The sequence below is a fragment of the Acanthopagrus latus genome, chromosome 11, assembly GCF_904848185.1.
Source record: "Acanthopagrus latus isolate v.2019 chromosome 11, fAcaLat1.1, whole genome shotgun sequence".
NCBI classification, from domain to species: domain Eukaryota; kingdom Metazoa; phylum Chordata; class Actinopteri; order Spariformes; family Sparidae; genus Acanthopagrus; species Acanthopagrus latus.
This window is the reverse complement of record NC_051049.1, coordinates 5,394,288-5,416,611: the sequence shown is the minus strand read 5'-3', so window position 1 is coordinate 5,416,611 and position 22,324 is coordinate 5,394,288. Positions and strand designations below refer to the sequence as shown.

At 37.6% G+C, this 22,324-nt stretch overlaps 1 protein-coding gene across 2 annotated transcripts in view; it reads right to left on the bottom strand.

Moving 5' to 3' along the window:
* Positions 1-22,324, bottom strand: part of LOC119028226 (LIM domain containing preferred translocation partner in lipoma) — a 146,961-nt gene that overhangs the window by 102,912 nt on the left and 21,725 nt on the right. For both annotated transcript variants that reach the window (XM_037113941.1, XM_037113940.1), the window contains one exon: positions 19,285-19,330. The gene's annotated coding sequence lies outside the window, so the exon portion shown is untranslated. The remainder of the gene's footprint in view (positions 1-19,284; positions 19,331-22,324) is intronic.

The window sequence follows — 22,324 nt, the reverse complement described above, 5'->3', positions numbered from 1 at the left end:
GGACACTGCAAAGATGAAGATGGAGATACACTTTGGCTGGCAGATTTTTCATACCAAACAGAAGGGTGGTAGGCAACTGGGATTAGCACTCACGGTTCGTGACGCAACGTGCGGAGGTTCAGCCATGCGGATGAAAACGCTTTAAAAATTAAAGGTTCCCATCTGCAAGAAGCTGCTGCCGAATCTTCCCTGCGTCGGACTCGCTCTGCTTTAGAGGGCTGGTTGAATGGCTGAACAGGTTAATGCCACATTACACAAACAGGCGCTCGTTCGCCACGTTCCGCTATTTGCAAAAAGGGAAGAGCAAAGAGTTCAAGTGGTCATTATGGATCTAGAAATGTTTTGTGCTGATGGGTAAATATTTGAACGTGCCGGAAGTTTGACACCACGCTGCATGTTGACATATTAATAAAAGCAAAAGGCTGTTTTGGACCTCTTTCAAGTGTTAAAAATTTAATACTGGGAGTGCAATACCAGTGTCAGGGCATCAGAGGACTGGGCAAGTCAAACATGATGTTCTGAAACATAGCTACTGCAAACAGCATAGCAACATGACAAGATCATTTCAACACCGACTGAGGGGCAAGGAAAGGGGTTTTATTACTGCTGCTGCTAGCTGAGAGCCAAGTACGCTTAATATCAGTGTGTTTTACTGTTTACTTATTATCATTATTTTATTTGAAAACACAATCAACAGAATATAGTATGTTTTAGGGTCACAATACTGAAATATATCCAGCACAGGTACTGTTGTGCCCTGAATGTTACATGGCTAACATGTGACATTTTGCTGACATTATCTGTACATTGCCAGCAGTTCTCTCCAACACAATGACCTAGAAATAATCCATTTTAAAATATTTAGGATTTTGCATGCATGTAAATGTGAGAAAGTAAGTAAGAAATTGAATCTTTATCCCTTTAAGACATAAAATTCCCTGAGCGAGATGCGAGAGATTAATTTGTTCTTTTACTTATCCCTATAAAACGTGTAGGGTCTGGATTAAGTGAGGTAAAACATCTCTGTTAAGTCCCAACACAGTGAGAGGTCTTGGTAATACCCCAACAGGGATAAAAGAAAGAGGACATTACTTGTATATATCCAAATGAGTTTTCGCATATGTTACACCCCTACAGGGTATCGGATATTATGTCTTTAATTAATTATGCATAAGGCTGTGGCGATGCAATGCACTCCTTTGGGGCAACTCCGACTGTCAGTGTTACATCAACCAAAAGTGGTTGTTTATGCCTGCTGAATATGTTAATTTTGCTTCAGAAATAGACCTTTTTGTTTAAGAGTAAGATCCTCTTTCTAATCAGAAATACAAGTCTCGTTCATGGAGAAGTCTTGCTCTAAAAATCTTAGGAGAGGTGGGTCGTTGCAGAAAGACAACGGTGGGAAAGTGAGACAGAGATTCGAAAAAGGGAGCTTCCAGTTTACCAAGAGGAACTGCCAGCAAGAATCGCTTTCCAAAGTCATGGCTGAATATTTATGTGATTTCAACAATCTAGAAGAGGCAACAACTGAAACAACTCTGGTCTCTCATCGCAGGAATTTTTTCCCTAATGCTGTCAGACACTTTAACTTTCGAAGCTGCCTTAATGGATCGCATTGAAGCCATTGCAGCTGTGTCAAATCTGCAAGCTGAGACTGCAACATTTTCAGTAAATATAAATCATTTACACAAATTTGTGAACAAACAAATTTGCTCCACTGATCGACAGTTATCAGTTCAAGTGCAAATAAGCTAGCATGCTCTTATAAAGGCAGCGAAGAGGACTGCTAGCATGTTCACACATATATTGCCTATGCCTGATTTAAAATACTTGGTACACATTGAGTATTAACAATAGCTTATTTGCTACCAAGAAAAGTCCACAAGGCACCTTTAATTAATTAATCTTTCAAACAAGCAAGGTGACTGCTCAGTTACCAGTTAATCTGCAAATAATTATTAAATTGATCTGTGAAATAGTTCCATTAACAGACGATTGTTTTGTCAGTGTTGTGTAATTTAATAGGAGGTCCTATTAATGTGTTACTCAGCAGGTACATTGACTTCATGTTCGATGAGGCACAGTTTCTGTTTTGTTTTCCAGCGTCTACTTGTAGGTACATTTCATTAGATATTGAGATCATTATATCTGGTACATCTCAGGTAATTTTTTGAAAAATCTCCTTAAAATCTTTGATGTACTGCAGCCATCAGTTTTGTCACTGTCCAATTTGTTCGTCTACAACATTTCATCAAAGAAAGAACAGAAGCCAGCACAAAGAAGCTCAGCTAAAAAAGGTTCCTCGGGGGTCTTGATACATTACAGTGAAGCACCTTCACCTCCAACACCAACAACAATCCGTCCCTTTTCAACACTCTTGTCTCAAAATCACCTGCTGTAAGTCAGTCTTCACACCAACGCTGGCCGTGTAACACAAACCAGCCGTGACAACAAGGAGTGAGAAAGCTAGCAGGCAAAATCACCTTTTTGTTTGTGTCAAAGCAAGTGTGCTCAGAGCTCAATGAAGAAGAGGGTCTCCATCACAACCCATCGTGTCTACACTCAGACAGTAACCCGATGAGAGGGGGCTGATTCCACACTGACAGAGGCCAGCGGGCAGCAAGTGTTCCCCAGAGGGGCGAGAACAAACTTGTCGGGCGGGTTGCGCTAACAGACCTCAACGGTTACTTGTCAACTTCTACATCAATGGGTGCTACAACAGGGAGCTATTTGTTTCATACGTACCAACAAAAACACTCTACATAAACAGTTACCTTAATACATTAATCACATGCTTCAATTACTTCTGACAGGAAGCACCGCTGTAATCTGTCACTGCATGGAATATTGCTTTCTCCATAGACAGAGCCGCATCAGAACCAGTTTCACAGCTACAGTCCACCTGGCTCGGAGTCAGTTTTTAAACACAAGGAGCGCTCCATTTGATAAAGGGCAGAAAATTTCAGACCTATTTGTACAAGGAGCTATCAGACAGCCAGTGTAAAGCCTCTCATAATTGGGCTAATTACACAGAGGGATAATATGAAGGTTAATCAAATGATAAACACGGCAAATACCCGATTTGTTTTCCCCATTAGCTATTGTGAAGACCCCAACCAGTTGATAACCATTACAAATGAGATTTGGAGCTGTGACTACTACAAAGAGTAAAAAACCCCACCCCCACCACCGCCACCCTGCACTACCTCCCTGAGCAAAACAGAAAGGAAAAAAAAAAAAAAACACAGGATAGCGGGTGAGAAAGGTAGCTGCACTGCTTTGATTTAGCCATTTTATACATCATGTGAAATGTATTCTCAAGTTGAAAGCAGCTTCAAGGTGTGAAAAGGCTCTGCTACTGTACATCTGAGCCCACTTAGATTAATTACAGAGGCCTCATTACACTGACATTTTAACTGGAGGTGTTCAGTGAGTAATTCTCAGGGTTCTCTCATATGAGCTTGAGATATCATATGAGATTTTCACAGATGTTACGTTTAAGTTTCTAAATAGATTCACTATTTGAATCTTTTTAAATGTGTTTAATTGTGGCCAAGCATGCGTCGGGATGATTAAGCTCATTTCTACATTGTGGCTATGCAGGTATGTATTTATTCATTTATTCAAGTATGTGTGGATGGATGACTGAACATGCCTACTGGCTCGGGATAAGACAAAAAAACAAAACAAAACAATACAACTACAAATGAACGTAAAATGAACAGATAACAGATGAATATAACTTAAAAAGGGAATAAAACTACCATAAAAAGACAAAAATGACAACAAGTAGAGACAAGGACAAATACGAATGAAAAAAAGTGGCTGCAAAGAAACAAATATGACAACAATGTGAGACAAATATACCATAAAAACAAAAAAATGACAAAAAAATTAGACAAAACAACTACAAATTGAAAAGCAAAAATATTAAATGGCCACAAAAACACACAAATGTCTACAAATTGAGACAAAATGTCCACAAAGAGACACAAGATGACTACTAATGAATGACGCCCTCACCTCCAAAAAGGCCCCCTGGACACGTAACATTATTCTAGCAGCCGAGTCGAGGCTGAGGTCCTGTTGGCAAACAGCAACAGCTGGAGATGAATCAGTGAGCTGACTTTTCTTTTCCATCTCTGTTGAAACTAATTATTAAAGTGGATGTCTGATCATATGAAGCATAAGCACTATAGTGTTACTCACAGTCTGCAGCTTTATGGGACAACCTGTATTTTTCAGTGGATATCAGTAATGTTTATATGTAATGTTTATATCCAAATCTGGAAATAAATTAATATTTACATTACACTGCAGAGTAAAATTCTAATGACAATAAAAGAAAGTCCAAGTCTAAGACAGCCTTGCAGGTACTGCAGTGTTTTATTATTAATGCTCAAAACATCTTTCACAGGAAGTCGTGAACATAATATTTCAGTTTGTCTTGTTGCATTTTGCAGGAAAAAGAAGAAACTTAATATTGAAGAGTGGCTTAAAGTTGTTATTACTTTTCACTATGTTGCCGAGCCCGAGCACATGAAAAGATGTGTGCTAATAAATAACAATTACTGTTAAGAATTTGGTTCATAGATATCAAAATGTTATTTGGGGTTTTTTGTTACAAAGTATGTCATTGTTAATGCAGGATACAAAAAGTGGACCTTTAGTCCTCGTTACAACTCTGACCCCTTTGCACCAAACGAGCTTGTACATATTTGATATGTGCAGCTATTTCATCCGTCTTAAATTCCCCAAATGAGAGGTTCTGTCTTTCAAGTAATTGTGCTCAATTTAATACAGTTATTTCTCTCTATGGAGAGAGTACTCCCACAAATCCCTCTTTTTTTCTATCTCCACTTGGCCTTTTTTGATTGTCATTGTAAAACTGAACATTAGCATTTACACAAAAAGAGGCACAGGGAAGGTTTAAAGGGTCAAAATACGTGTAGAGAAAATCAAATGTTTGAGTATAAGGTCTTTTGCGCTTTGAAGTGTAATTGGTAGGGACTCAGAATTATAGCAAAAACAAGAATTACATTCCTGCATCACCTGGGCTTAAAAATACCACAGATTCCACTAGATAATAACTCTGTTTGTTAAAGTAACACCTCAAAACTTCCTAACAAGATTTGTGTGACTTTTCTGAACAGCTGTTGAGTAGTTTACTTGAGTTGTTGGCCTTTGCTCCCTAATGACAGCAGCACAACTTTTCTGTAAATATGTGAATCTGACTTTAATGCTGACTGACAGCTTGTATTGGCTTGGGATATATCAAATAGAATTGGATGGCTTGCATGACTGGAGTATGTGCTCCTTGATACTGCAAGTGGTAAGATGCGACGTCTCAGGAGTTTATCTTATCTGAGTCTCAGGAGGTTACTGAGTGACAGCTGTAAATATATCACAACACAACCATAACCATCTCGTGCATACCTCTGTGATAGATAGCAGCCTTGAAAAAATATATTTGCATCAACAAACAAAGAAAGGATCTGTATATTTCACATTTTCAGCAAATCAATAGCATATGACAGAAGATGATCCACCTTCACTTGATTGTAATGGGTCACGTTGTCTTACAGAAGCTGAGTGGATGGATGGCATGAATCTTACATCTCTCGCTAATGCAAATTCACATTGCTATTGCTACATTATTGAAGAAAAATATTAACTATCATGAAGAATAGAACTAAGGTAACTTGTTCAACTGAATAATACTGTCCTGATAAAGAAAAGTACATCTCACAGTGAGAGGCAGCAAGGCACATACATTCATAATGCACAATACAGAAGGCCAGAGCATCAGAGGAATTTGGACATTGTACTCAAACTACAGCATTTACATTTTAATTTAGCGGTTTCATTTTTTGTTAAACATGCTTTGATCATTTGTGACACTTTTTTTCTTTCAAAATATCGTCTCGTGCTCTGCCTTATTTGTAAGATGCAACTGAAGAGACTTCTCTCAGAAGCTTAAAGAAAGTAAACAAAAACAGCAGACTTATTTATCAACCAGTCTTGAGGCAATATTTCACAAGAGCAGTTGCAAAGAAATGATAATGTACAAAAGTAATGATAGAAATGGGCAAGAGTATACTTGTAAAAAAAAAAAAAAAAAGAAGAAAAGGCCACGATAAAGATGATTATCGCTTAGATAGGAGTTTGAGGTTTGGGGCAGCTGTGCGGTATCACAAATCAGTCATGCACTGCTCTCTAAATGCTGAACCTTAAATCAGTATGCTAGCAGGCTAACACTGATAACACTAGCAGAAAGGCCCTCAAAAGTCTCTTGGTAAGCCTTCTCACCATGAACGAGGAGGACCAAAATGAATACATCAACTGGGATGTTTCAAACTCCCTCATTACTTGTTGCTTATTTAGTCATAGAATATATATAAATTCTAACAGACGAAGTGGGCAGGCGCTTTAGGAAAAAAGTAATGTTGTTCGTCGACATCAGCCTAAACAATCCAGCTGGAATCTGGCTACAATTAATAACCCTGAAAATCTCGCAAAATCAGACTGACCCTCTTGTTTTTAGGCCTACCATCTAATTAGCATTTCATACTTCCTGTTCTAGCATACTGCACTTCTGTGCAATGCAGAATAAATAGTGTGTGTGAAGAGGGAATGCACATCCAAACTGCCTTGCTGAGCAGCTTAAGGGAACGCATTGGTCCTTGCCCCCAAAAAAGTCAGCGGGCTGTGATGTGCCTCTGACGGCTCAAAATTAAATCAAACTGTTAATCCAAAAACTACAGAGGTGACAATGAAGGACCATTATTCAACGCTGGCCTATGGCTACACATGTCACTCTCGGATAGGTAGCTAATAAGCGCCTTTGGCTTTGGCAACGGATTGGGGCAAAGTCAACAAAGTAAAGCCTGTCTGGGAGGGAACAACAGTGAGCGAGAGAGCTACAGACTCGCCTTAAACAGATCATCACATGGAGTCATCGTTAATAGGCCTCATCTGACAGGCATTAACCTTGGGCCTCTTATCACAGCAGAGGAAGTGGTTATCATACAACAGGAGGCTTTTTCAGCTGTAGCTACCTGCATGGACTGCGAGGGGGGGGAGCATGGTACCATCTTCAACCTTGATGTGTTAATTGCTGCCTTTCATTTTGAAAATGAGCACTTGATTTTAAGAAGTGACTCTCAGCAGGGTCTTCTGCGAGATTGATACGAGAGGAGCTGCTCCCTTTATTTCAAATATTTGCTCAGCGTGGTGGAAGCAGTCGTTCTACAGATGTATAATAAAGAGAAATGGTGAAAAGTGAGAAGACTTGGATTGCAGCAAACATACAATATAGCTGGGCGTTTCAAGGACAGTCTACGATTAAAGTCTAGGTGATAATTAAGATGGCGCGGCTTTCTCTGTTAAAAAAAAACAAAACACAAAGATTCTCTTAAAACTTTCTGAAATGTAATTTACAAAGACAGACTGGAATCCTCAAAGAATGAACTGCAAGAGGACACATTTTACTGTTGGACAGAGTTAATTATGATCTTGAACTCACAAACAAGTCAAGTGACTGGCTGTACGACTGTAACTGCTCCTGCTGGTGAACACTGAAGTGCTGAAATATGATAAAAGGGAGGCAAGCGTGTAATTTGGGGGCTCAGACTGTCAGCTGTGTGTATCTTTATAATGGTATGTGTGTGGTGCAGGAGTTGTAAATCAGTTTTGAAAACATATTCTTTTAAAACCAATGGTGACTGGGATGAAAATGGTTGTCTTATTGCATATTTTAATTGGTTTAAAATGCATCTAGTCCAATCTTTATAACACCACCATGATATTTTGTCCATGTGCAGTAGAGATATATCTTTTACTGAACTGGTCAAAGAAAAAAAGTTGAAAAGCTAAATACCATCAGTGTTTTCAACTTACATCAATAATTTCTTATTGCATTATTACTATAATATTCAAGAGATGGAAATTAGGAGAACTCTTATCTTATATCCCAATTTTATTTGGAGTGATACTCAGCACTGCCTTTGTTATGTTGCCAACAGCTGACAGAGTTGTGTCATGCTCCTATCTAGGGATTAGCAGAAAACCAATGCATCGTAAGTGTGCTTTCACACCAAAGCTGTTCAGTCTATTTTAGTAACTCTGGTGTGTTTTGGAACGATTCATTAAGTCTAACGTTGAAGATGAATTTACAAATGGACAAAAAATGTCTTTCCAAGCTATTTGTCTTTCTTTTTTTAAGCATTATTATGTGTTTTAACCGTGAATCAATAAGTCAAACTACAGTGAAATCAAACTGCAGCCATTGAACTATAATTCAATGATCTAATAAACATTTAAAACAAATAAATACAAATAAATAAATACTTCTCAATATAATGCAATCCAGTACAACACCTCCTTCAACTATGACTTCAGTTATATACATAATTGAACTTACAGCCTCAAAAAAACATTACAGGCATCATGGCAGGAGACTTCATGACAGAGAAGTAGCTCTGAATTGCCTAATGAAGTGGCCACTGAGTGTATTTATACTAGATTATTTGGCAACAGCGGCATCCCATAAGCAAATTAGCACTTGTACTTGGGACTTTCCCTCATTAATCAGACAGTGAGAGGGAGCTAAACCGGAAGTGTATTAATTTTTGTGTATTTTCCCAGTTCCTCATTAAATAGAAATTGTGAAACTCCACAACCTCACAGTGATTATCCCACACCAATAATACAATATTACTTCTCTTTTTTCACGTTTACCAATTTATGATACGGGAAGTCTCCGATGTTAATGGCTCCAACTCAAGGGGTTTCTGAGTTATTGTGTTTACAAGAATGGTGCGCCACGGAGTGACCTTGACCTCTGACCTTTTAACGCCAAAATCTTTCCAGCTCATCTTTGACTCAAAAGCGGACATTCGTTCCAAATTTGAAGAAATGCCCTCTACAATTGGACTGGTTTAGTAACATGTACAAAAATGCTATCACTGTAACACAATACAGCTCTGAAACCTGAGCTTTGATGTTACCGTATAATCTCTCCGACATCCCAAACACTGTAAGATCTTTAGAAGTCAGAATGAATTAACACAAACCTCCCAAGGAAAATGTGTAGGAGACCCCTATGAAACTGCAAGAGAGAAATCTTTTCAATAAAATGACAGAGAGCGTAGCCTCCAATACAAGTTTTATTTTACTCCCTTTTTTGTCAGTTCTGTTTTCCAAGATGTGACAGAGATGTTTAAGCTCCCATTTATGTTTTTTTAAAATCAACATGTCGCTATGCATTTCAAAACAAGAGAAGCATCTCTTAATAATGAACATGTCATTGCAACGAGATAAGTGCCCTCATTAAAGAAGCATGTTTTATGAATGTGTCACGTCACTTTGGTCCAAAATAAGCAGTGCAACTTTTTACGCTTAGCTGTGCAAAAAGGTGATGTGACACGTGTGATCCAATTAGGTCTTAGCAATATTTAAGTTAAATAATCTGGTGAGAGTTAAAGCATTGTTTGCTCACAGATCAAATCTGACCCAACCATGACAGATAAAGGAGATTATCTGAGTTAATGACAATTAAACTCTTAATAATAAGCAATAACAATGTTTCCCCCAAAATTTTAACTCTGATTACTGCACATTTTCTGATGAATAATCAAATTTAACGTGTGAGCTGTTTTTCAGAGATTTAAGGTACCGTATGCTGAAATGACAGTACATTTGTTAGCTGTTATTCCCAGCAACAGTCAAGTACCAAGGCGTAAAAAATGTTAGTGTCATGCACACTCCAAACAGGGTATGTATGGAGATGTTTACTGTTTATTTGCTGTAAAACATCATCAAGCTAAATGAAAAGAACATCCTACAGTGGTTGTAAACAAGTTCTTTGCATAAACGCCTGCTGACCAGATGCAACATTAAGTACAAAGTAACACCCCTCATAGCTGAGCAACAACAGTGATTTAAACTGAACTGTGCACAGACGAATGGAAGGCAACACGAGAAAACAGAATAAAGTCACAGAAGGTATAATCCCTATACTGTAAGAGCGGTGGATTAGCGGATTTCTGGATTTCTCACAGTCACTGCCATATGCTGATGGAGTTACACCTTTCCAGTCTCACTCAATGAAGAAATCCTCCAGTAAATTCAACCTCGTCAAAGGTCTTCAAAATTGCTCCTTCAATTACCAACCCATAGTAAACTGTTATCAACAAGTAAAACTCTGTTGCCTCAATACTCGCTTAAAAACTTTGGTCGATTTATCATTCTGTGACAGTAAACAGAGATATTTCCCACTTAAGCGAGTCTGAGATTTTCAAACCTTTTCATATCACAGGTATTGAGCTGTTATTTAATGTTGAACACAGCTTATCCTCCACTGCTACAATGAGCACTGCACATCTATCCCCTTATTCAAACTTCTATTGGGTTTTGGCTTGGGGACATAATCCCCTCCCTGGCTCGCTCACTGGCAAAGCCACATAGAATCAACTCATCAATAACACTTTGTTTGCTGCATACAGATGACTTTGCTCAAGAATCCCCATTGCACAGCGCAGGATATAAAGACATGAATGAGTGTAAGCTTGTGACAATTTCATCTGAGCTTTTTTTTTCCTAAATACTTGAGCTACCATTTAAGCAATTGCAGCAGACAGAGATTTTGCATTGTAATTGTATCTGAATCATTCGACTTGGCCCAGGGTGCGTCGCCCTTTTGTCTTGACTCCCAGGTACTGCTTCTATTCTACACTCTTTTCTTAGCAGCAGAAAAAGACTTGGTAAGAGTTGGCAGCCACAGCACCGTTTCCTTCGCCCTCCGTATATTCTGCAGCACTGGACTGCAGGACCACAGATACATAACAATGAGGAGCTTTAGGTCTATAGCTTCATCATGTCACACTGAGCCAGGGTTTCCTCATACTCTCTTTAACACACACAATACCACCGGCTCAGCTCACTATAAGGTTCTCACCCACTGGGAGACAGATATTACTAAACTACAGTCGGCGACAAAGCTTGACAAAGAGCTTGGGATTGCACACCAGCTGATCATCTACATTTTAGAGCACACACAATTCTCTTTATTCACCTTGTGCAGCTCTCTCTGATCATAAGTTTGTTCTACTTCCTTTTTTGTATTTTAACTTTGTTCATGCTGGCTATACACACGTAAAATCAAGTTTTAGCAACACAGTTGGATTAACTTGACCCAGTACCAATAGGTGGTTACACATAAGGTTGTCAAAAGAATCAATACTTTGATACCATGTGCTTAAGAAATTCTTATATCAATGTATTGGCCGGTATACATGCATTTTTTCATAATGATTCCTCCAATGTGGTTTTCAAAAACTTGTTTCTGCATTATGATCTCTTAAAAAAAGGTTTCATATTGATGTATATGGGACAAATACACAGATAAATATGTCTGTCATAAGCCACAACAGATATATCTATTCTATTCTAATATAAATAAGAAAAGCACAAATACCAACACTGTCTGACTAGTTACCATGAGTATTATGGCAGTAGTGTGACCAGCAGACTATGTGCTTGTCAGACCGTTTTAGAAGAAAGTCTCTAATTCTTATTTCCAGCTCTGGCAGCTCTTAACGCTGTACATTATGTTGTAAAAGTGGTCATGATGTTTGCAAAGATGCAGGTGCAAAGTGAGCACAAGCAGATGTCCACCTACACAACTCAACACACTCCCACTGCTGAAGGTTAAAAGACCAAAAGTAATTCAGTCGAGCAGTGTCTTGTTATTGAAATCCATAAGGTCAATAAAATAAGATGTGTTTCATTTGTAAAGTAAACAATCAGATTTGATTATTTGCAACCACACAAGAGAACAACACACAGAGATTTCCCTGCACAGCAGATGAAGACTTTGGCTCAAGGATTTCTTACAGATCGCTTTGACAAACACTTGACAGCACAGATGTGTTTTTGTAATGTTCAAACATTCTTGAAGGGCCTTGATAGAACAAAAACATCTAGGCGATTGTGTAAATCTAAAAATTGGACACATTTGGACTTCCATGATTCATCCATGGATCACTTCTTACAATAAATCTGATCTTTGTCGAGCTCCTGAAGAAAAACAAAGAAAATCCTGCCTAGCCAGAAGCATCTGTGCAGCAGCAGCAGGGCTGGGTTAAATGCTTTGGCCCTTAGTGTTTGTGCTCAGTTGTTTGGACTCTTATTTAATCTTTCACTTCTCCACTGCTCACTCTGCAGCGCTGTGACCCTTGGTGACACCCAAAGAAGATTAATTGAAAAGCAAAGTCAAACTAGTTGTTTTTGGAAGGCTTTAAACTTAATTGACTCATGGCTGTTGCTGTTTATTTATTCCTGCTGCTTAAATCCAAATCCAAACTACTCAGTGGTCCATCTAAAAATCAAGCCAGGGTATCTATGTCAGCCCTCTTAATCACTCTGGGGTTGTCTTAATCTCTCCATCTTAAGCATGTCTTATTTACTTGTTTTGTACTCCTCACTTTCCTTGTAGAAAGTGATCGCAGCTCTACTGAATATCATCTTGTGCTCCAGTTTCTCGTGGAAAGCTACCATAATTGTTCAAGAATAGTGCTTCATCCTCAGTGTGTAAACATGCAGCTTGATAGCAGCTATCAAACATATCTGGAGAGCTGTGAACAAAGGGTACAATTGCTCTATCATATGCCAGTTCAATACACCATTATTTTCCATTGCATTGTTAAGGCGTGTGGGCCCTCCCAGGCAACAGAGCAGCATTGATTCAATGAAATAGATTCCTGCTCGCTGTGTTTGCATTCTAAAAATGCTCTCTGTTAGGAAGAGTGTCTCTGTGCCACACATAAAGTTAACCAAATGATTTACTTGTGTAAAAAATGAAGTGCCATTCCATAAGGTGTAAAAAAGTGTGACTGCAAGACTATCATATGAAGCAAGTTAATCGGTCTGTAGTTAAACACACTATAGGAATTCAACTGCATTGTATCTTTTTACAAGACTGCACGGACTCAAGAAGGGAATTCATTAAAAAAAACAACTTACTAATTCAAATTGAAAGGAAGCATTTTTTTTCGAACACTGCAGCTAGATACAATTTTAAAAATGTGGTGCAACAAAATAAATGATCAGGCTTATTCTCATCCTCATCCTTTTTTAAAAGCAGTTTTTTGAAGTTTCAGTTCCACCTTGGTTTCACCGAAATAGAAGGGAATGCAGAACCACCATGGTATTTTGATTATCATTATATGGCCTTTGGAACATACTGAAAATATTCATGGGAAAGTTAAGGAGTAGCTTATGTAACATTAGTTGCAGAAGTATCTGCAGGTTTTCTTTTTTGCTGTTGTTTTTGTTCACAGCAATGTGAAAAACTGCAACCAAAGGTGATGAGAATGTAGTTGACCACAACACAGGGTTAGGGGGATTTTAGAGCTACTGAGAACTTGAGTAAAATTGTATCAGAAACCACAAGATTGTCTTGAATTTTATTTGAATAATTTCAATTTTTCAAATTTTATCTATTCACTACTTATTCAACTGTTCAGTTGTACTTTTTGTAACCAGCAGGTCTAAGGCTGGGCTGTCCAAAGTGGAGCCTGCAGGCAAAATTCAGTCAAACATGAGGTTAGATTTAGCCCTACAGATGTTTCTTGTGAAAAAATATATATGTTTTTAATAATACCATTTAATTTTAAATGTTAAGTCAATGGAAGTCAATCAATTAAGGGATCCTTAGATTCTAGTATGATTTTTGCATCCTACCAATAAAATACAACAAGTGTTGGCTTTTGGCTCAACCAGGAAATTAATTCTGGAGCTTAAATACTGATGACTTTACAGAATTATCTTGTTGGTCTGAAAACAATCAACTGTGTACTGGAATCCAACGTTTATATATCATGTCTAAGTGTTAGAAGATAAAAGTTCCCTCAGTTTAAACTCCCAAATTCCAATAGAGGAAACTTTACTGTTCCCTGTGAACAATAACACATCAAAACTTTAACAGACACATTTCAAGCCGACTACATTCTTGCTTTTGTATTGAGTATAACTTGAAGAAAGTAATGTGCAGGTCTACACATTCACATGAAAGAAAAGTCATTTTTTCAATGTGTGCGTTTAACAAAGAGGATCTGGCACATAAAGCAATTCACTTTTTGATTGCGTGACCAGACCGACACAGTCTGTGAATAGAGTACCTTCCCTTGCATCTGCTTGTGATAGCATCTTTAGGATAGACATCACAAGCAAATGATTTATTTCAGATGCTATGTAATCTTACTCCGACCATTTGGCAATGTCCATGTCAACCATCATAACTCACACTTTGGTATCTACTGCAGTCGGACTGGGCAGAATCTCTACACTAACTTGTTATTTAGGAAGAAAGAAAGGGAGGATAAAGAAACAGAGAAAGTCAAGCAGGCAGAAGAGAACAAGGAAAGATTACTCCTGTTGCATAACGGTGTTGCCAGCCTCATTCATCCATATATGCCAAATTTGATGTTAGTAAATTGCACAATCCCATAATTAAAGGTGCCACAAGAGAGCTAACCAGGGTCTTTGTTAGCCAGTGCTTATGAATATAAAATTCTTCAGGCACCATGTAAGCTCATATTAGTAATAGTAGCAACATTCATTAACATTCATATTGATGTCTTGTATGTCATTTGTTCCGGGCCATCTAATCCAAAGCAAACGTGTTCTGGTAGTACTCTAGCTAGTAAAGTAAGGGCCGGCAGAATGATCAGGTACACTTTCTGCTCAGATGGTTGATAAGACATGAGGTGATATGGAATTGTGATGAGGAGTCATTTGGAGGTTTTACACCCTATGCAGGTTTGTCCTTGTTTACTGTACATGTGCATAATTAGAAAATATTGGATGTGTACTGAAAACACACCAAACAGAAGTATTGGGCTGATTTGAAAATGTTCTGACTGGGTGGATAAAAGGCATAAGACCATACAAGACTGGTACTACTGAATCACCACCTAATGTTGCACGCAACTCAGCCATCCCCAACAGGAACAAAGTGAGAAAGTGAACAGCACTACAGTCCATCAGGGCAACTGCAACCCATCTTTCCATAATCAACCAAATTTGCCATTGCATGCTAACCAGATATAAAAACTGACACACTAAACAAGATAATTTCATCATAAACTTAGCTCATCCAAAATCTGTTTTACTGACTTGATGTTTAGCAAAATAAAAAGACTATTCAAGATCACCTTTCGCAATAAAAGCAAAAACTAAACCCAGATTTGAGTTTATGTAACATGCATTTTTCTTCCTTTGATTAAAGCGATTTTATATACAAAATGTATAAATACTGTGAGATAATCAGGTTGGAAAAGCTCTGAAGGAAAAATGAAAAAAAGTATGAACCTGAGTAAGGACTTGCATTCAATCTAAAATATGTTTACCTTATATACAGTGAGCTGGTAAAATGAAAAGCATGGCTATTGAATGAAAGAAAACAATGCAGACATTTCCTAAAGAAAAGAAGCCATAATATAATTTCCCAGCGAGTCCAGCAAACACTAAAGGATTTGTCCATTTACATAAAGCCCTTATATTCTGAAATGAGTCAAGGAAAACCGTTTGGCTGTAGCTCTTGTCAAGCCCAACATAGAGTTAAGCATTTCAAATTCTACAGTGAAGCTAAACTGTTCTTGAAATTCAGCTGGCAGCCAGCCTCGCTAGTCATCCGTCGATTTGATGTGTGCTTCAAGAACCTGGCCCAAACAGACAAACTGTGAGCCAGGAATCCAAACAAACAGTCTGAGAAACCAAGAACCATCCTTGGCAAGTGAAGTTTGTACCATCACTGTGGCCCAAGCATGTAAGGCGGTCTCCACCAGACCACTTCTGTGCTACTGTGATGCTGGAAAACTGAGAAATTAAACCAAACTTCTGTGTGTTGGGTGTTATTCTACTATTTGGCCTTAAGATGTGAACGATTCACTGTGTCATTACTGTATTCTAAACACTGCATTTGAATCACAACTTAAAGTGAGGGAACTATCAGGTTTCTATAAGCACTCCACAGAAAATGTGCATGTGTGCATGTGTTGTGTATGCTGCACATGAATCACAGTGTATGAGTTATTGTACACGTATGCACAAAGCTTTGTTTATGAGGTTACTGAGGTTTGTGGGTACAGCGCATACAACAGTGTTGAGCCTTCACTACAAAATAGTGTAAAACGTTTCTCTTTGCTATGTTAAGCACTTTGTGGTGTTGTTGATTATTTACTTTTCAGAGAGATGACATAAGGGTTAAGCTGAATCAATACAAATATTGCTCTTACTTTGCAATGACTCACCTTACCGTCTTCATTACAAAGCTCAAAGACCATGAGTGATTTATAGTGAGTAAATCTGGGACTGTAGGATGTTAATATTATGTTAATATTATGTTTGAATATATCCATACCAGGTAGAATCATACTTCTACTCTAGACTACCTGTACAAATATGACTGTACCACAAGTGTAAAACAAGCAAACAAGATCACTCAGCTCTTAGAGTGTGTAAAAAAAACAAAACACGCAATTTTACCCTCACACATATTCTATCTGAAATGAAAGCAAATAGGTTCAAGGGCAATTTTCTACAATTCAGTAGGCAAAAACTAAAACACTGCAACGATCTCTTTTGAACAATACATCAACGTAGGTGTTAAAAGATCAATTATTCTCCATTAAAATAGTTTTTAAATAAAGGATTAAAATAAAAAACACCAATACACAATTTAAGTCACTGACAACCCTGGATCAAAATGTACATAGTTCATGAACAGATTCCCGACTCTTTTTTTTTTTTTTGGACAGCAAAAAAAATGCATTCCTCGCTATTTCAAATATCAAAAACAATAAGGATGACATTTCAGCGTTTCTTTCCGTGGAGACAACAAAGACGATACAGAATCTGCACAAATCTGAATATAAAAGGTAATTTCACACAGCCAGTGAAAAGGATCACAAAATAAATCCATGGTCTACTAAACACAGAATTTTGGACACCTGTCAGATCACACATCAGAAAACACACTCACACTGTGCGGGTGTGCATGTCTTTTATGTTTTTTGGTGATGTTGGTGGAGAGGGTTGTGTCTAATAATACATTTTTAAAAAAAAGAACACATTTTTGCCAGTTTTTTGCCAACACAAAAGGAAGCAGCTTTTGTCTGCCCCATATCTCAGAGGGAGCAAGTTAGCTTATTATTACTAGAAGAATAAAAGAGTGTTAATGAAAGCCGTAGCAGGAAAGGAAGCTTCCTGGACCACCTGTTCAACATTTTCATATTCAGTGAAGAAGAGCTCAGGTTCCCATATGAGCACCTTGCCATCTGTTTCAAAAATATATCGAATTTTGGTATTCAACCGCTGTGCATGCTTTGCTAAACACGGACACCTCACTGCTTGCTTATTTCAACGTCTGCATTTACAGTTTGTGCAATATACTGTTTGTACAATATATCTTACTGTATGAGCTGTGGGCTATAATCCTTTTTTCCTCCGTTCATTACAAAAAATATCTGCTTTAGTGTGAGGATACAAACAAACTACTGAGTGGGGTTAATCTAATGGCATACATTTAATTGAAAATCAAGTCTTCACTTCTCTATTAGAATGAGAAACACACAAGCATGACTGCAACACTGATGAAACTGTATCTTAAATCAATTACAGCAAGGACCATTAGTGTTATCAGGACATGCAAACATAATTTTGATGTGGCTGTTAAGGGAGTTCTCAGTCAGCTAATCAGAGGATAAAGACACAGAATCACTTTAGGCTTAACTAATGCACTGAATGCAGACTTAATATGCAGCAATAAGGTCTACAAGCATCATCATTATCAGGTATTTTTATATTGATAATTTCTTCCTCTTTATTTTCAAATGTGTCTCTCCTTCATTTCAGTTGCCTCTGACAACACAGATAAACAGATGAGCGCTTGCTGTCGTAATACTGACTATGCAAATGGAAGCAATCACTAGTTCTCTTGTATTTTTTGCTGTTTAAAAATAAATCTAAAGATGTTTAAATGCTCCCTTATCAGTCATGTTTTTTTACATTAAATGTTAAATTACACTTCTTCAGTTTTCCATATTCTTTAACCAAACTCCTTATTTCTGTGTGTGTGATGCCTACTAAACATATGTAATTATTCTATAATCTTTGTGGGCCACGGCACGTCTCGTGACCATCTTGTATTGCTATGACAATCAAATGTAAAACCTGAAGATCAAATCAATGTCTTTGCTGGAGGAAACATAAGCTGGTCTAAGTTTACCTGAGGACTAAAGAGCAAACTGGACAAAGCTGTGCTTGAATAGAAGGGCTTCTGTTTGGTTCCACATTTTCTAACTAAAACATAAGACTTGTTTTTCTTACAACCAAGGATAACTGAATTAATTAAGTATGCATCATGGGACCACTGATTGTACGTCATCAGGGCAACCCTGTGTCCTTTACCCAACGTTCAATGCATTGACTATGCACCAGAATTTAAACTGCAAGTAAATATAATCATGTAGATGCCAAACCCAATAAAAAAATATGAATACATACAATACAAGATATAAAGACCTAACTATGAATATCCCATATATTTTTAGAATACACTATTGTATTACAGTACGCAATACAATACACTATCATTATTATTGTTATTAAATCATTAACACTGAATTTTGTGTCTTAAACAACTGAAGAAATAATGAAGCGAGATGGAAAACATTTTGTTATAGAAGATGGTGACAAACTTTCACCAGATCTGTGATGTGTGATCGTAAAAAAAAAAAAACATGAAAACAGTGTGCATTCAGACTACACATAGTCCTTTAATAAACTTAAGACAGCTCATGTTTCCTCCATTAAAGACGTTGACTTAATATTCAGGTTTTACATCATGATTGTCAAACATTGGCCAATAGTGGTGTTTTTGGCATAGTGGCCGAAGTCATGATATAGGTCACAAGATACGCTGTGGTCCACAAAGAGTAGTTAACAATTACATAATTTTCCTCGGCATCACACACTTTGGGCTACAAATTATGGAAACCTGAAGAAGAGTAAAGATATTTCCTTAGTCCTGCCACCATCACATCTGTAACAGTTCTTTGTAAGGTAAAATATATATTAATAATGTCTACAGGGAAACAATGTAAGGTCAATAAAAAAAATGAATCAAGCAATTATAGCAGTACTCATTAAAGTCTTTCTGGTCTGTAAATAAACCGTATAGCATTGTTTTATAAAGGAAGGAAAACAAGATTGAGTACTTACCCAAATTTCAACACTAAGTGGTGGTGGGGACAACAGGATCAGACACCTGAAAAGAAAAACGGTATAATTACACAGCTCCAAAAACAAAATCAACAGAAACATAATATGTAAAATGCAGTTTCATAAAAAGACAAGCGATTAAGGGCAGAATGGATCTGGATCAGTTCACTTAAAACTGTCCAATATCGGGCTGCAGCAGCTGTTTGGGTGTTTAATTTCTCTCCGTGCCTTTCATTCAATTGTTTACTTTAAGAAAGTTAGCATTAAAGTGCAGCTCTAACTCCTGAAGTGAAACACTAACTTTTGACTGCAGGGGATACATTCAAAAATGATAATTGTGACTGAAATTTCTATTTCTGGTGTTGTGAATGTCCTACATTCTGTTTAGATACAGGTAAGGGTGGGGGTGGAATGATTTTTGTCTCCAGGGCCCGAAGATGTGTATTCCTCTTGCTGAGGAATTCTTTTGTTCTGATAAATTGACATTGTCAGTTTCCCACATTGCCACAGTGTGGCATATACTATAGGGAGCAGTAGTGGGAACACAGATGCTACATACGATTGGCGTCAGTCAATGTGACAGTTCTTGTTTTTTCTTTTCTTTTGAGGGAGGGGGGGTCTATTTTTCTAAATCTGAACTTCCAAGTCGAGGAAGCAGGAAGGAATAGGAATTAATACACCTACACTCCCCTTCTCCCTTTAGAATGGCAAAAATCTCTTTGTACCCACATCGTAATTACTGGTAGGCGCCAGTTTGGGATTGTTATCCATGCCTCCTTCTCACTTTTTTTGCAAGTATAATACAATGTTTTGAGAACATGCAACTGACAACTAAGTCTTTTCTCAACTTCACTTCAGTATCTTTACGCCATGCTAATGTTAAAGAACAAGTATTGCTTGAAGTGGCGTTCCTTGTTCTAGCATATGCTCCCTATTTTCAGAGGCGCTGTTTTCCACATGCACAGTGAGTAGCCGTGCGCAGAGGAAAGGTAACCAGCAGCCGGGGTGCTGGGGACACGCTCCTCCAGGGAAATGATGTTGATGAACAAACTCTATTTTGGTGTCATTTCATGCAGTCTGAAACTCTGATTCTACTCAAAATGCAGCCTCAATTACTGAGTAATTTAAATGTGTCTACCTCAAAAAATGTTTTACTTTCCACTTGTAATTAAGAGTTTTAGTGTTGAGCACCGAACAGTGGTGTATACTTTAACTGATGGTAATAAAGAGAATCATTATTTTTCTATGGCAATTTAAATAGGAAATGTATGCATGTATATCTTAGTATGCTTTTACCTAATGATTTACCTAAACTCTGCATAAGTGGGTAATCATGAACCATCTTATAGTACAACAATATAACAATATATGTGTTCAGGCAAAAAGTCAACATTTGACACTTTTTCACAATTTTCTGTTATTCCAAGGTCTGAACAATTAATTAATTAAATGAGAAAAATCTATAGATAAATAAAGATAGGATTATAAACAATGAAGTCAATTAGCTGTAGCCCTGGAGTTCATATATTTTATCATATTTTCCTTTGTGATATCCACACTCAGCTCTCTTTATTGGGACTTTAAATATACCAGAAACACTGAACTGTTGTGCCATCTACCCCCACAAAGCCGACTGACAAAGTAACAGCTAACTGGGGACCTTATTAAGTGCGAAGGAAATATGCCTCACTTCCTGTTTGCGTGTCTTGCCATCAACTTAAATGGTGCACCATCGCTATGTGGTTAGGATACTTTATTTATACCTTTATTTACCCAAGGTGGATTTACTGAGCACTAATTTCATTTCTCAACAACTCCATCCCTCGCACATGCAGTTACACCTTCTCACTCCTGGAACCGCCTAAAGACAATATCAGTCTTTTACTAGCATGAGCAGACTCTCTGCCCAGCAGCCTTAATTGGATAAGTCCTTGTGTTGAAACTACGGCTCATATAACCCTTTTTTCAACAAAATTAGCTCTGGTTCCTGAACTAGTTCCATTCAAGATAGCTATTTAGCAAACCAGCCATTTCAACCAGTTCTTGAGTGTATCCATTGCAATTAAGGATCCAACATCAACGGAGGAATTGTCTAATGCACAACGACTTGTGGAATATAACAGGGCTACTTGAGTTCACACTTCAGTTCAAGGATAATTTGGTATTTTTTGGTTCTAGCTAAGAGCCAATATGTTGAGCTACTTATGGTCAAAGTGCTCAGAATGGCTTAAAACAGAGAAGATAACATGTTATCTGTCAGGCTATAGTAAAAACTGAGTTGCACAAAAAGGAATGAAATTCCCTTCCAGATAAGTTATCGAAGTGAAATGTGTTACCAAAAAGAATAAGGTGCTTGACGTAAAGTAACATCAATATCTGACGAATCTCATTGAAATTTGTTGTTCACCAAATTAGAGTGATTTCAGTATCAGAGCTGTAAGTCATACCAAAAACAAAAGGGGTTTCAGTACATTCTGTGCAAAGACGTCTGGGGAAGTAGCCAGAACAGAAGGTGAAATTGACAATCAACTGAAAAACGGTAAAAAGCAAAGGTCAGGTGGGCTCATGGGTTTCTGTTTGTCTCTCATTTTTGCCAACTTTAGCCATTCTAATAAGTTTAAAGCAGAACTGAGTAGAAATGGTGGAGGTGGTGCTGGTATCTACAAGGCAGTTGAAGGCAAATAGAGACTGTGCAGAAAACTACGTTTTTTTCAAAATGTACACAATTTCACATAAATCTACTATAGATACCAATGTAAATACACAGCTTAGTTAAATTCCAATAAATGTGAACTTGCACCTGGTGCTGAAATAAGGTCAAATATAATGTATCCAACAACTTACACAAATAAATAAGCAATAACAATGTGATAATATTTGATTTTTGTTCAGTTTTAATGTAATGGATTTTAGTTTGTACCACTGCCACACACCTGTCCCCTTCACCAACCCCTTCAACTCTCAAAGACAAAGAGACATTAGCCAAGTTTGTAAAGCAATAATGTCATCACATATAAATTGGAGCAATACTGATTCTCTC